We start from the raw sequence: 5,413 nt of genomic DNA on the forward strand, positions 1-5,413 counted from the left end.
CAGCAGCGGAAGCGAGCGATACCGACACGCCCGGCGGGGAGAAGGCCCTCGTCTCTCTCCCCGCCTTGCCACGGGAGCACCGGGACGTGCTAGAGGAGACAGCGACCCGCGGAAGCGGGGCGCGCCCCCGGCACGCCAGGACCTTAGAGCCGGGGCGGCTCGCTCGGCAGCGGGCGGGGGTACGGGCCACAAAGCCGCCCTTCTCAGGCTAGAGGTTTCATTTAGGGAGGAACCCTCGGGGACCCCACCCGGGCAGGTGAGGCCTCACGCGCGGCGCCGCTTTTAGCCCCTTTTAACTTTCGCGACGCCGCCGCCTCGCTCTCGGCTCGGCCAACCCCCGCCACACGCAGCTGCTCGCGGCCGGCACCCGCGGGTACCCGGAACCGAGGACGACACCGGCGCCTCACGCGTTTTAGGACACCTGAAAACTCACGGGGCCACGCAGCAGTCACAAAGCCGGTTGCGGTAGACCGGTCCCCGAACCCTGCCCCAGCGCCGGGGGGGAGGTGGAAAGGGGAGGATGCGGCAAGGCACGCGCCGGGCCGCTAACGCCACGGCTCCCCCCCGCTCGAGCCGCTCGGGGCTGGGGGAACGAGGACGACACCTCACACGCGACGGGAAGCGAAGTGGAAAGGAAGACCGCCCTTGCCCTGCCGGCCGGGGGCCCTTTCCGACGCGACCCGAAAGGCCTCATCGATCAACAAGGACAGAAGGAAAGGAAGCCAGCGGAGGCCCCACGGCCTCGCTCTTCTGGGACAGACACAGCCACGCGCACCCGCCACCGCCCTCGGGAGCAGCCAGCAGGCACGGGGCTCGGCGTGCGGGCAACACGCCGGAGGAGCAAACGGGGCACCCTCCAGAGATGGGGGGGGGGGGCAAGCTGCACCGGGCCGCACCGGCTCACAGGGCACCTCTGCCTCCCCGAAATGTGGGCTTGCATTTTCCCTCAAGCTGCACCGAGTTACATCTCCATCACGGGGCGCCCCTCTGGAGCCAGGAGGAAGCCGTGCTGGGGCACCGGCTTGCCCTCCTCCCCCCATGCCGGGCTCCATAGCATACGAGTGGCCAGTCACCGCCGCTGGCTTTTCCCTTAGATGCCGTGCCCCCGCGGGCTGCGGCTTTGGCCATGGGGGGGAACCCCCGTGAAGAGGGTCCAGTGCTGGGAACTCTCTCTGCCCCTTACCGGGCTCTCTCTCGCCGTGCCTGGACGGGCTTGCTTTCCATTCTTGGTGGGACCGACGCCGGCACCACGTCTCCCCGGCTTTCTCTGCCCCCGTGCCCCACCGGGCAAACTTCGCTTCGGGGGTTCCACACTTCGGCAGTGGCCGGCGCCAGCCACTCGTCAACTTTTTTTCTTTTCCCCGCTTTCGTTGCCGAGCCCGGGCTGGGCTCCGGCTCACGGACGAGCGAAACCCATCCAACACCGCTGAAGGTGCGCCAGCGGCCGCTCCAAACCGCCGCGCCTTTGTTCGGCCCCGCGGGTCCCCTCTCTGACCCGGGCGAAAGCCACCGAGAAGCCAGACGGACCCCTGCCCAGCCGCCTGGCGGGTGGCTTGGAGCAGCCGCTCGGCAGCGCTGCCCTGGGAGTGCTCGGCGTCGCTTGTTCCCTCATATACGGAACTGGAGGGCCGTCAGCTCCGCGAGCGCACAACCAGCCGACCTCCGCCCAGCGGCAGGTCGCAGAAATCACGCCGGCTTGTACGATGACGTAGGCGGAGGCAGAGCGCAACAGCGACCCCTTGGCGACAAGCGCGATCTCCGCGGAGAGCACGTCTACTCGCCGAGGGAGAGCACGTCTACTCGCCGAGGGAGAGCACGTCTACTCGCCGAGGGAGAGCACGTCTACTCGCCGAGGGAGAGCACGTCTACTCGCCGAGGGAGAGCACGTCTACTCGCCCAGGGAGAGCACGTCTACTCGCCCAGGGAGAGCACGTCTACTCGCCCAGGGAGAGCACGTCTACTCGCCCAGGGAGAGCACGTCTACTCGCCCAGGGAGAGCACGTCTACTCGCCCAGGGAGAGCACGTCTACTCGCCCAGGGAGAGCACGTCTACTCGCCCAGGGAGAGCACGTCTACTCGCCCAGGGAGAGCACGTCTACTCGCCCAGGGAGAGCACGTCTACTCGCCGAGGGAGAGCACGTCTACTCGCCGAGGGAGAGCACGTCTACTCGCCGAGGGAGAGCACGTCTACTCGCCGAGGGAGAGCACGTCTACCTCCCGCCTGAGGGAGAGCACGGGGGGGGGGGGACAAAGACAGGCGGCAGCAGCTTCGGTGAACGTCACCCGGGAGGCGACCGGGGCTGTCCCGGGGCAGTCCCGGGAAGCCGGCGTCCGACACAGGGAACCGTCAGCTGCCGGACCGGGGCGAATCCCCGCGGCCACGGCAGGGGTGGGGGCTCGAAGACAGCCGGCAGCCGCTTCGGTGAACGTCACCCGGGAGGAGACTGGGGCCCTCCCGGGACCGTCCCGGGAAGACGACGTTCGGCACGAGATCCCGGCCGCGGCCGGACCGGCTCGAAGCCTCGCGGTCCCGGCAGCAGCCGGAGCCGCTCGCCGCCTCGGGCTCCCGGCCCCCTACAGATCCGGCGACTCGTTCGCGGGCGGCGGGGGGGAGGCAGTGGAGGGGGTGCGGGGAGAAGCGGCAGCGGAGGCGGAGGGGGGGGGGGCTCGAAGACAGCCGGCAGCCGCTTCGGTGAACGTCACCCAGGAGGCGATCGGGGCCGTCCCGGGGCCGTCCCGGGATGCCGGCTTCCGGCACGGGGGTCCCGGCCGCGGCCGGACCGGCTCGTATCCCCGCGGCTCCGGCAGGGGGGGGGGGGCTCGAAGACAGCCGGCAGTCGCCTCGGTGAACGTCACCCGGCCGGCGACCGCGGGCCGTTCCGGGGCCGTCCCGGGAAGCCTGCGACAGGCACGGGGTCCCAGCCGCGGCCGGACCGACTCGAAGCCCCGCGGCCCCGGCACAGGGGAGGCCCAAAGACTGGCGGCAGCCGCTTCGCTGAACGTCACCCGGCCGGCGACCGGGGCCGTCCCGGGGCCGTCCCGGGATGCCGGCATCCGGCACGGGGTCCCGGCCGCGGCCGGAGCGGCTCGAATCCCCGCGGTCCCGGCAGCAGCCGGAGCCGCTCGCCGTTCGGGCTCCCGGCACCCTACGGATCCGGCGACTCGTTCGCCGGCGGCGGGGGGGAGGCAGTGAAGGAGGTGCGGGCAGAAGCGGCAGCGGAGGCGGAGGCGGGGGGGGGGGCTCGAAGACAGCCGTCAGCCGCTTCGGAGAACGTCACCCGGCCGGCGACCGCGGCCGTTCCGGGGCCGTCCCGGGAAGCCTGCGACAGGCACGGGGTCCCGGCCTCGGCCGGACCCGCACTGGGTGCCGCCGCCTCGGGCTCTCGGGACGGTATGGATCCGCCGACTCGTTCGCCGGCGGCGGGGGGAGGCAGTGGAGGGGGTGCGGGGAGAAGCGGCAGCGGAGGCGGAGGGGGGGGGGGGCTCGAAGACAGCCGGCAGCCGCTTCGGTGAACGTCACCCGGCCGGCGACCGGGGCCGTCCCGGGGCTGTCCGGGGATGCCGGCTTCCGGCACGGGGGTCCCGGCCGCGGCCGGACCGGCTCGAATCCCCGCGGGTCCCGGCAGCAGCCGGAGCCGCTCGCCGTTCGGGCTCCCGGCACCCTACAGATCCGGCGACTCGTTCGCGGGCGGCGGGGGGAGGCAGTGGAGGGGGTGCGGGCAGAAGCGGCAGCGGAGGCGGAGGGGGGGGGGGCTCGAAGACAGCCGGCAGCCGCTTCGGTGAACGTCACCCGGCCGGCGACCGGGGCCGTCCCGGGGCCGTCCGGGGGATGCCGGCTTCCGGCACGGGGTCCCGGCCGCGGCCGGAGCGGCTCGAATCCCCGCGGTCCCGGCAGCAGCCGGAGCCGCTCGCCGTTCGGGCTCCCGGCACCCTACAGATCCGGCGACTCGTTCGCCGGCGGCGGGGGGAGGCAGTGGAGGGGGTGCGGGGAGAAGCGGGCCGCGGAGGCGGAGGGGGGGGGGGGGGGCTCGAAGACAGCCGGCAGCCGCTTCGGTGAACGTCACCCGGGAGGCGACCGGGACCGGCCCGGGAAGCCATCGTCCGGCCCCGGATCCCGGCCGCGGCCGGACCGGCTCGAAGCCCCGCGGCCCCGGCACGGGGGAGGCCCAAAGACTGGCGGCAGCCGCTTCGCTGAACGTCACCCCGGCCGGCGACCGGGGCCGTCCCGGGGCCGTCCCGGGATGCCGGCTTCCGGCACGGGGGTCCCGGCCGCGGCCGGAGCGGCTCGAATCCCCGCGGTCCCGGCAGCAGCCGGAGCCGCTCGCCGTTCGGGCTCCCGGCACCCTACGGATCCGCCGACTCGTTCGCCGGCGGCGGGGGGAGGCAGTGGAGGGGGTGCGGGCAGAAGCGGCAGCGGAGGCGGAGGGGGGGGGGCTCGAAGACAGCCGTCAGCCGCTTCGGTGAACGTCACCCGGCCGGCGACCGGGGCCGTCCCGGGGCCGTCCGGGGATGCCGGCTTCCGGCACGGGGTCCCGGCCGCGGCCGGAGCGGCTCGAATCCCCGCGGTCCCGGCAGCAGCCGGAGCCGCTCGCCGTTCGGGCTCCCGGCACCCTACAGATCCGGCGACTCGTTCGCCGGCGGCGGGGGGGAGGCAGTGGAGGGGGTGCGGGGAGAAGCGGCAGCGGAGGCGGAGGGGGGGGGGGGGGCTCGAAGACAGCCGGCAGCCGCTTCGGTGAACGTCACCCGGGAGGCGACCGGGACCGGCCCGGGAAGCCATCGTCCGGCCCGGGATCCCGGCCGCGGCCGGACCGGCTCGAATCCCCGCGGCCCCGGCACGGGGGAGGCCCAAAGACTGGCGGCAGCCGCTTCGCTGAACGTCACCCGGCCGGCGACCGGGGCCGTCCCGGGGCCGTCCCGGGATGCCGGCTTCCGGCACGGGGTCCTGGCCGCGGCCGGACCGGCTCGAATCCCCGCGGTCCCGGCAGCAGCCGGAGCCGCTCGCCGTTCGGGCTCCCGGCACCCTACGGATCCGGCGACTCGTTCGCCGGCGGCGGGGGGGAGGCAGTGGAGGCGGTGCGGGCAGAAGCGGCAGCGGAGGCGGAGGGGGGGCGGGGGGGGACGATAGTGGCGGGGGGCGGGGGGTGCTCGAAGGCAGCCGGCAGCCGGTTCGGTGAACATTCGCCGGGGCGGGGGGGGCGACCTGTCCGTGCCCGGGGCAGCCCCGGGAAGCCGGCAGCCAGCACGGGGGGTCCCGGCAGCACCTGTTCCCTGCCCTGGGACTTGCCGTGCCCGGCGGCCGGTTGCCGGGTGGGGGGAGCGATGAGAGGCAGGGCGCAGCGGCCGGGGGCAGCGCCGGGCCGCAGCGGGGGGCTGGGCGGGTGGGGTAGGCGTCGAGCGGCAAGCCCTCGGCTGC

The sequence above is a fragment of the Melanerpes formicivorus genome, unplaced genomic scaffold (assembly GCF_026170545.1).
Source record: "Melanerpes formicivorus ecotype bairdi unplaced genomic scaffold, bMelFor1.0.p_v2 SCAF_745, whole genome shotgun sequence".
In the NCBI taxonomy this organism is placed as follows: Eukaryota; Metazoa; Chordata; class Aves; order Piciformes; family Picidae; genus Melanerpes; species Melanerpes formicivorus.